Source organism: Mirounga angustirostris, unplaced genomic scaffold (genome assembly GCF_029215605.1).
Source record: "Mirounga angustirostris isolate CCGP_5_RB_7025 unplaced genomic scaffold, mMirAng1.0.hap1 SCAF_10, whole genome shotgun sequence".
NCBI lineage: Eukaryota > Metazoa > Chordata > Mammalia > Carnivora > Phocidae > Mirounga > Mirounga angustirostris.
In genome coordinates, this window is record NW_026991718.1 from 65,808,398 (window position 1) to 65,819,481 (window position 11,084).

At 39.9% G+C, this 11,084-nt stretch overlaps 1 protein-coding gene across 9 annotated transcripts in view; it reads right to left on the minus strand.

Annotated features, from left to right (window-relative positions):
- The window catches only part of ACYP2 (acylphosphatase 2), a 182,771-nt gene that overhangs the window by 39,515 nt on the left and 132,172 nt on the right, over positions 1 to 11,084 (minus strand). The window lies entirely within an intron of this gene.

An 11,084-nucleotide genomic window follows, 5' to 3' on the forward strand; every position in this document is an offset into this window, starting at 1 on the left:
TCTCCTCCTCTCAGCCCTAGGCTTCTGGGACACCCCACTTTTGTCTTCCTCCCACATCTCCAGGTGATCCTTCTCAAGGAGAGTTCCTCTTACCTTATTAAATCCTTACTTACTTCTGATCTTTAGGCTTCTGCTCCTAATCCTCTACTCTCTCAATTTCTATCTATTCTTTGAATGATTTCATCTAAACTCAGATTTAATACAAAAGCTCCAGATTCATATACTCCTCTGCCTACTGAGTGTCTCCACTTGATTGTACCATATCTACTTCCACCCACTCCTCCCTTACCAAAGTGCTCTTCCTCCCACATTCTGAAAGTTGACAGAACCTGGGGAGTCACAGACTCTCAACATCCCTGCCTCGTCAGTCAGCCATGTCCTGTTGATTCTAGCTGTCTTTCATCTCTCCTGTCCATTTTTATTGCCCTTGACTTACATCAGGCTCTTCTCTACTTGCCAGGAATACAGGTCAAGATTGGCTCTGAGGCTTGGGGCCATTACTTAGCAGGTGCAGTGAAAAGATTATGAGATTTGTTACCTTTCTATTACAGGGTTTGGCTCTGAACAACTCCTATTGCTGGGAGATTAGGGGCAGGGAGGTGCTTGCTCAGGAATGGAAAATTATCAACCATAACGTTTGCGTTTCATCTTTATGATAGTTGAAATTTATCTTAAAATAGCCACTAAAGATGCAGTGTCCAATGCAAACCAATGACCAAATAGTTGTTAGAGATTTACTCTGTCACCTGTGTTGGGTATCTGGGTTACGAAGACAAATATGGCATGGTTTCTATACCCAACAAACTCACGATCTAGTGGGAAAAGCAAATGATTAGAATTCAGCGTGATAAATGGCATAACCAAGGAATGTGTGAAGCGTTGTAGGAGCATAGGACAGTTTTCATTCTGCCCTTATTGCAGTAAGAACATAAGATGGTGGAGGAGGGAGTGACATCCTGCCTGAGGAGGAAGAGTAGCGCTTCCAGAAGATGTGAAAACGCTCTCTCTCACAGAAACTTTAAGAGACTGTGGCTCTGCATCCTGACAGTGGGGATCTGGGGAATTCAGCCAGCTGTTTTCTCAAGTTACACAACTGAGGTGATTCCCAATCTCTACCTCTCTAAAATGAAAAGGCTGGTTTGAATCAGAGGCTGGCAAACATTTTCTATAAAGGGCCAGATAGTAAATGTTTCGGGCTCTGTGGTCCATATAGTCTGTCACAACTACTCAACTCTGCTCTTGTAATGCAAAAGCAGCCATAGACAATACATAAACAGATGGGCCTGGCTGCATTCCAGTACAACTTGATTTACAAAAACAGGCAGTGGGCTGGATTTGGCCTATGGGATGTAGTTTGCTTAGGCTTTGTCTCAATGGCCTCGAAGATGTGTTCTAAATTTACCATTCTATTGGTTCATGAAACGGTAGTTCTCAAAAACTTGATATACTTGATATTTTTAAAATATACTTTTGTTGAGGCTGGTGAGCTCCGTAAGTTTAAATCAAATTAAAATAAGATTAAAAATAAGATTTGGGGTTTGATTTCTTGTGGGTCAATTAGCTTCTCTGTTCCATGACCACAAACCACACTGGGGACTTGAGCAGATTCCTGGTCCTGCCTGGAGTCAGGTAGAGCCATGTGACCAGGCCAATGCCAGCCTTTCTTGCTTCTAAGAACAGCCCCCCCCACCACGTGCTCCCCAAATGATGGCACAGCAGCATCCTCTTGACACGTGTCCCAGCACTACTGAGTCCATTTCAAAAGAGCAACTTATTTTCAAGAAAGGTTGTCAATGTAAAAGCAGGCTTTGGGCATCTAGAGGTCAAGAGAAATGTCTCATCACCTTTTTATTCAACCAAACTGGTTTTTATGGCTACTAAACAAAAGAATGGTACAAAAGCAAGCTGTATACACATTAGTTAAAGCAGAGTCAGCCAACTACATGGCATGGATACCAACAATCCTCCCCACCTCCTCCCTTTCCTCTGGTAGACATTACTAATTAGTTCTAGCACTTTCCCCCCACAGAACCTGGATGTGTTCCCATAATTCTTCCAAACACACGGAACCAGGAAGCTACACCAAGGTGACTGGCATCGCTGTGCTAGATTAAATCTATTGTCCTATTGCAACAGTTAGGCCTTATTTTTCCTATCATCTTCCCTTCCTACTACCAAGTTACTCTTACTAAAAAAGATTATATAAAAATAAAAGATAGGCATACAACACTGAATACAGCAGCTCTAAAATTCAATGATACAAAATTGAAGCTAGTGTAAATCTCGTATAGCAGGTAGGAGTATAAATCAGTAAAAACTGCTTATGGAAAAAAACTCGGCATTGTTTATTAAAAGCCATAAAATGTGCATACCATTTGGGTACTTGGGGCTTCATTATATTGTTCTTTTTGCTATTGAGTGTTTCGAACTTATCTACATAAATACTTTAAGTGTTTTTAATGAAGATAAAAATATCACGGTAGTTGGTAAGTGATATATTACATAAAAATAAAATCTAAATTAAGTACAGAACTGAGATACTTCAATGTTGCCTTATTGTGGAAGGTTTTGTGCCTGTGATTATTTAGCATATGAAATTAAAAAACAAATTCTACTATTGAAACCATTTTACTAGTTTCCTAACAGGCATGCTAAAGGATTTATACAAGCTTATAAATGCATGAAATATTTCCTGAAAAATAAATGGAAACCACCATAAGTAGTTACTTCCCAGGAGGAAGAACGGAGCCTTACTCTTCACTGAATATCCTGTTTTTCCTTTTGAAATTTTGTATATCCTGCACCCATTGTCTAATTAGATAAATAAAATGTGACTCCATGATCCCACTCCTAAAAAATTTATCATAAGGTAATAATTGAGAACTAGGTAAAGATTTTACCACAAGGATGTTCACTTATACAACAAGAAGATATTTCAAGCAATTTAAATATCTAATAACTAGGAACTGGTTAAATAAATTACTATATTTTCATATAAAGGAATATAGAAGATGAATTTTTACTTATAAAGATATTTGTAATATGGTGTTAAGTTTTTTAAAAGCAAGTTACACAACAAGATGTATAGTATGACCTTAGTTTTATAAGAAAATGTATATGGATGGAAAAATATTTGAAAGATGTGGGGTGCCTGGGTAGCTCAGTCAGTTGTGTCTGCATTCGGCTGAGGTCATGATCCCAAGGTCCTGGAATCAAGCCCCGCATCAGGCTCCTTGCTCAACGGGGAGCCTGCTTCTCCCATAGCCTGCTGCTCCTGCTGCTTGTGTGCTCGCTCTCAAATAAATACAATCTTAAAAAAAAAAAAAAAAAGATGTGGGGCTCCTGGGTGGCTCAGCTGGTTCAGCAGCTGCCTTTGGCTCAGATCATGATCCCGGGGTCCTGGGATGGAGCCCCTTGTTGGGCTCTCTGCTCAGTGGAGCCTGCTTGTCCCTTTCCCTCTGCCTGCAGCTCCCCCTGCGTGTGCTGTGTCAAATAAAATCCTAAAAAAAAAAAAAAGGTGTACACCAAAGTAATAATAGTAATCATCTCCTGAAATCTGGATAGTTTTTCTTCCTTTCCTTTTTTTGTTTACTTTCCAAGTTCTCCAATAAATATTATTAATTTTAAATAAAAGATTAATGCCTAAGTGAATAAAAATAATTTTTGTCTTGGGGTGCCTGGGTGGCTCAGTCGTTGAGTGTCTGCTTTCAGCTCAGGTCATGATCCCAGGGTCCTGGGATTGAGCCCCACATCGGGCTTCCTGCTCTGCGGGAGGCCTGCTTCTCCCTCTCCCACTCCCCCTGCTTGTGTTCCCTCTCTTGCTGTGTCTCTGTCAAATAAATAAAAGCTTTTAAAAAATAAATAAACACTACCTCCCCCTTCCCCAGCCCCTGGCAACCACCATTCTATTTAAAAAAATAATAATTTTTTCTTTTCTTCCTGTGTGAAAGAGCAATCTGAACACAGAAATATAAAATTTGGCTTTTGTGATCAAAGTCAAAATCATTACAAAAAATGCTGAAATTTTATTGACAGTGTCTCTTGCAGGGGGCAGTGATATCCAGAGTTAGATACTACCTAATAGTTTACCAATGATATCAAGCCTTTTCAAGATTTAGTAACTCCAACTGGTAATGTCAGGAATGATTTTCCGCTTGTGTGAAAAATAACTTTTGTAATATTGAAAACTGTTAGACTAACATATATAGAATCTGTAATTAACAAATGAGGATGGTGGCTGAAATACCAGACATTCTGAATGGGAGACTCATATGGGTTAAATAGGTTATTGTGGCCCATGGATGGACGGTGAAGGGTCTTGTACCACGTCCTAGGGATTTGGACTTTTTCTATAAAGACACAGACTGGGTTTATTTCAGAATGAAAACTCAAGGTGCCCACAGAGGGAGTAAAAATTAAAAACAGAGGACCCTGGGGCATTTTCTAATTGCAATTTCTTTAATCTCCCCTACAAGGATAGAAAGGGCACACTAAAAGCTATTTGTTTAAGAAAAAAAAATATGATCGATAAACAAACTCATAGCTACAGCTATGTACACAATTAAAATATATATAGTTAGGGATATGCTTAATGTTGCAATTTATTGTTTGACTAAATCTTAACTAGTAAGAAATTATATTAAATTGGAACTTATTTTGTCCTTATCAAATACTCTACACTAGGTACATCAAGTATAGCTTAGATGTTCATTATAAATCAATACATGCTGACATTCCAAGTTCACCTAAATGGAATTCACTTAATGTTAGAAAGATAAATGTTAAATACAAAGCCGATCCCCACTCTGAGAGCCATCAGTTTCTCCCCATGAGACCCTTGGGAAGCACATCCCTGAGGTTGCCAAAAGAAAGTACTAGAAAATTTCCCCATTTCATCTTATTCCAAGATTTTTAGGGAAAACGTTAAAAAAGGGTTTTCTTTCTACATCTAATACCAGAAGCTAGAAATACTCAAGCAGTACTAGTTTCCTTTCAAAATTAAAACTGTTGAAAACATGAGATTTTCACCTCTAGCCAATAGTCCCACAGAGCTAATGCTTAGGCTCCTGTGGGTGGGAATGGCAGAGTGAGGCACACGACAGAGGAGGAGGTCCAAGGAGTCAGATGTGACCGGAAAGGGGTACTTGGATTTAGGTTCACATTGTTTGGGTTCTCTTTTAGAGAATATAGTTGAACTCCTACAATTTAGGGGCTTCCATGAAATTTAACTTGAATAAATACAGACGAGCAGCCCCATTATAGTCAGCCAATGGAGCTGGAGCATTTTAACTCAAGGTCAAAAACCTTATTGGAGCATTTATTTAGACCAAGGTTATTTAGGTGAGAAGGTCCTCATCTTCTTCTTTCATACCTCACCTTGCACAGAACTGCCAAATACCACTAGGAAGCCTGAAGCAATCTAGAGCATTCGGGACCACCTCAGCTCAGGTTGCCATGGCATTTTCTACAGCTGAGCCTTGTGCCTTCCTTTCAAACTAAAATAACACTGAGAATGTAAAAAATATCTACACTATGAATAAGTTATTACCGAAATTTGATTAACACGATGTTTACCGTTTCCTCTTCTGGGACAATAAAGCTAACACTATTACAAAGTGGTAAACAAAACAAAACCACAAAAAAATCCTGAAAGGAAAGACATTTGTGACTTTATTGCCTGTTTCTCAGGTTGCAATTGAATGCAGATATTTTGGATAATAAAGGATAAGGAAGGGACACCTGGGTGGCTCAGATGGTTAAGTGTGTGCCTTCAGCTCAGGTCATGATCTCCAGGTTCTGGGATCAAGCTACACGTTGGGCTCCTGGCTCAGCAAGGAGTCTGATTCTCCCTCTTCCTCTCCCCCGCTCATGCTCCTTGTCTCTCTCAAATGAATAAATAAAATCTTAAAAAATAAATAAATAGGATGGCAGAGGAGTAGGAGACCTAAATTTCCTGTGGTCCCAGGAATTCACCTAGATAGGGATCAAACCATTCTGAACACCTATGAACTCAATAGGAGATGGAAGAAAAGAATAGCAGCAACTCTCTGTGGACAGAAAAGCGACCACTTTCTGGAAGGTAGGACGTGCGGAGAAGTGAATCCGAGGCGATATTCGGGAGGATAGACGGCAGAGGAGGGACCTCCGTCTGCCGCTAGGGGCAAGTGATAGAGCCGCGGAGCACAAAATCTGAACTTTTAGAAGTCGGCTTCGCTGAGGGATGTCGCTCCAGTGGCTAAGCAGGGGGTGGTACCCTCGTGGGACAGTGTGGTCTCAGAACCCTCGGGGTCACAGAAAGACCAGGGGTGCCTGAGTGTGGCAGAGCTCCCAGGTATCAGAGCGGGGAAGTCGGCTGCAGAGATGGAGCCGAGCAGCGGGCTCTCAGCTCGGGGTTGCCATAAACCGTGATCCGCGGCACAGTCAGGCCACTGCTCCTCCAGCAGGGACCCAACAAGTGGCAGATCTGGGGAGACTCCCCTTCCTCCCCTGGGAGGAGCGGCACGGGAGCACACGGCAGGGATCTGCTGGGTTTGGAGACTCCACATGGGGTCGGATGCCAGAGATAGAAATGCTCAGTCAAGGCCGGGTGAGCACGGAGTGTGGCTGGAGACCGGGGAGACGGGAGTGACTGACAGCTTTTCTCTTGGGGCTCACTGAGGAGCAGGGCCCTGAGTTCTCGGCTCCTCCGGGGCAGAGACTAGGAGGCCACCATTTTCACTCTCATCCTCCAAAGGTGTATGGAAAGCTTGCAGGGAACAAAAGCTCCGGAGAGCAAACCCGAGCAGATTACTTAGCCCAGACTGGCAAGGGCGGGGCAATTCCGCCTCTGGCAAAGACATTTGGGAACCACGGCAACAGGCCCCTCCCCCAGAAGATCAGCGAGAACAGCCAGCCAAGACCAAGTTTACCGATCAACGAGAACGGCAGAACTCCATCCCTAGGGGAATACTGCACATAGAATTCATGACTTTTTCCCCCTGATTCTTCAGTCTTTCAAAGTTTTTTTTTTTTTTTAATTTTTCTTTTTCCCTTTTTCAACCAACATCTTATCAATCCCTTTTTAAAAAAATCTTTTTTATTTTTCATTTTTAGAGTCATATTCTATCCCTTCATAGTAGTTAACCTTATTTTTGGTATATATATATATATATATATATATATATATATATATATATATATATATATATAAAGTTATGCTCTCTTTAAAATTTTGGGATACACTTTCTTCTAACAGACCAAAATATACCCTAAATCTCTAGTGTACGGCTTTGTTCTAGTCTCCTGCCTGATCACATTCTTTTTTTTTTTTAATCCTCTTCTTCTTTCAACCAACTTATCAATTCCTTTTATAAAATCTTTTATAATTTTCATCTTTACAATCATATACCATCCCTTCATCGTATTTACCCTTGTTTTTGTACATATATAAGTTTTTCTTTCTTTAAAATTTTGGGAGGCACTTTCTTCTAATGGACCAAAATATGCCCAAAATCTAGTGTGTGGCACTGATCTATGCACCAGCCTGATCATATTTGATCATATTCTGTTTTTGTTTGTTTTTATCTTTTTCTTTTTCTTTCTTTCCCTTTCTTTTCCCCCAGTTGCAGGTCTCTTCTGATTTGTTTAGTGTATATTTTCTGGGGTCGTTGTTACCCTGTTAGCATTTTGTTCTCTCATTCATCTATTCTCCTCTGGACAAAATGACAAGATGGAAAAAAAATCACCTCAAAAAAAAAAAAAAAAAAAAAAAAGAACAAGAGGCAGTACCAACTGCCAGGGACCTAATCAATATGGACATTAGTAAGATGTCAGAACTAGACTTCAGAACAACAATTTGAAGGATACTAGCTGGGCTTGAAAAAAGCATGGAAGATGGGCGCCTGGGTGGCTCAGGTGGTTAAGCGTCTGCCTTCAGCTCAGGTCATGATCCCAGGGTCCTGGGATCAAGTCCCATATTGGACTCCCTGCTGCTTGGGAGCCTTTCTCTCTCTCTCTCTCTCTCTCTCTCTCTGTGTGTCTCTCATGAATAAATAAATAAAATCTTTAAAAAAAAAAAGACTGAAAAAAGCATGGAAGATATTAGAGAAACCCTTTCTGGAGAAATAAAAGAACTAAAATCTAACCAAGTCAAAATCAAAAAGGCTATTAATGAGGTGCAATCAAAAATGGAGGCTCTAACTGCTAGGACAAATGAGGCAGAAGAGAGAACTAGTGATATAGAAGACCAAATGATGGAAAATAAAGAAGCTGAGAAAAAGAGATAAACAACTACTAGAGCACGAGGGCAGAATTCGAGAGATAAGTGATACCATAAGACAAAACAATATTAGAATAATTGGGATCCCAGAAGAAGAAAGAAAGAAAGAGAGGGGCAGAAGGTATATTGGAGCAAATTATAGCAGAGAACTTCCCTAATTTGGGGAAGGAAACAGGCATCAAAATCCAGGAGGCACAGAGAACCCCCCTCAAAAATCAATAAAAATAGGTCAACACCCCGACATCTAATAGTAAAACTTACAAGTCTCAGAGACAAAGAGAAAATCCTGAAAGCAGCTCGGGAGAAGAGATATGTAACCTACAAGGGTAGAAACATGAGATTGGCAACAGACCTATCCACAGAGACCTGGCAGGCCAGAAAGGACTGGCAGGATATATTCAGAGCACTAAATGAGAAAAATATGCAGCCAAGAATACTATACCCAGCTAGGCTGTCATTGAAAATAGAAGGAGAGATAAAAAACTTCCAGGACAACCAAAAACTAAAGGAATTTGCAAACACAAAACCAGCCCTACAAGAAATATTGAAAGGGGTCCTCTAAGCAAAGAGAGAGCCTAAAAGTAACACAGACCAAAAAGGAATACAGACAATATACAGTAACAGTCACATTATAGGCAACACAATGGCACTAAATTCCTATCTTTCAATAGTTACCCTGAATGTAAATGGGCTAAATGCCCCAATCAAAAGACACAGGCTATCAGGTTGGATAAAAATACAAGACCCATCAATATGCTGTCTGCAAGAGACTCATTTTAGACCCAAAGACACCCCCAGATTGAAAGTGAGTGGGTGGAAAACTATTTACCATGCTAATGGACACCAAAAGAAAGCTGGGGTGGCAATCCTTATATCAGACAAATTAGATTTTAAACCAAAGACTATAATAAGAGATGAGGAAGGACACTATATCATACTTAGAGGGTCTATCCAACAAGAAGATCTAACAATTGTAAATTCTATGCCCCTAAAATGGGAGCAGCCTATTATATAAGCCAATAAATAACAAAAGGAAAGAAACACATCGACAACAATACAATAATAGTGGGGGACTTTAACACCCCCCTCACTGAAATGGACAGATCATCTAAGCAAAAGATCAACAAGGAAATAAAGACCTTAAATGACACACTAGACTAAATGGACTTTCAGATATATTCAGAACATTCCATCCCAAAGCAACAGAATACACATTCTTCTCTAGTGCCCATGGAACATTCTCCAGAATAGATCACATCCTAGGTCACAAATCAGGTCTCAACCTGATTTGATCCCAAAAGATTGGGATCATTCCCTGCCTATTTTCAGACCACAATGCTTCGAAACTAGAACTCAATCACAAGAGGAAAGTCAGAAAGAACTCAAATACATGGAGGCTAAAGAGCATCCTACTAAAGAATGAATGGGTCAACCAGTTCCATGGTTCCATTAAAAAATTCATGGAAACCAAAGAAAATGAAACACAACTGTAAAACAAAACAAAACAAAACAAAACAAAAAAATCTTTGGGATGCAGCAAAGGCAGTCCGAAGAGGAAAGTATACAGCAATACAAGCCTTTCTCAGGAAACAAGAAAGGTCTCAAATCATAACCTAACCCTACACCTAAAGGAGTTGGAGAAAGAACAACAAATAAAACCTAAACCCAGCAGGAGAAGAGAAATAATAAAGATCAGAGCAGAAATCAATGAAATAGAAACCAAAAGAACAGTAGAACAGATCAACGAAACTAGGAGCTGATTCTTTGAAAGAATTAACAAGATTGATAAACCCCTGGCCAGACTTATCAAAAAGAAAAGAGAAATGACCCAAATCAACAAAATCATGAATGAAAGAGGAGAGATCACAAACACCACCAAAGAAATACAAACAATTATAAGAACATATTATGAGAACTCTATGCCAGCAAATTAGATAATCTGGAAGAAATGGATGCATTCCTAGAGATGTATCAACTACCAAAACTGAACCAGGAAGAAATAGAAAACCAGAACAGACCTATAACCACTAAGGAAATTGAAGCAGTCATCAAAAATCTCCCAACAAAAGCCCAGGGCCAGATGGCTTCCCAGGGGAATTCTACCAAACATTTAAAGAAGAATTAATACCTATTCTTCTGAAACTGCTCCAAAAAATAGAAATGGAAGGAAAACTTCCAAACTTGTTTTATGAGGCCAGCATTACCTTGATCCCCAAACCAGACAAAGACCCCATCAAAAAGGAGAATTACAGACCAATATCCTTGATGAACATGGATGCAAAAATTCTCACCAAAATACTAGCGAATAGGATCCAACGGTCCATTAAAAGGATTATTCACCACGACCAAGTGGGATTTATCCCTGGGCTGCAAGGTTGGTTCAACATCCGCAAATCAATCAATGTGATACAATAATCAAAGAAAGAACAAGAACCATATGATCCTCTCAATAGATGCAGAAAAAGCATTTGACAAAGTACAGCATCCTTACTTGATCAAAACTCTTCAGGGTATAGGGATAGAGGGTACATACCTCAAGATCATAAAAGCTATCTATGAAAAACCCACAGCGAATGTCATTCTCAATGGGGAAAAACTGAGAGCTTTCCCCCTAAGGTCAGGAACACGGCAGGGATGTCCACTATCACCACTGCTATTCAACATAGTATTAGAAGTCCTAGCCACAGAAATCAGACAACAAAAAGAAAAAAAAAAGGTATCTGAATCGGCAAAGAAGTCAAACTGTCACTGTTTGCAGATGATATGATACTTTATGTGGAAAACCCAAAAGACTCCACCCCAAAACTGCTAGAACTCATACAAGAAT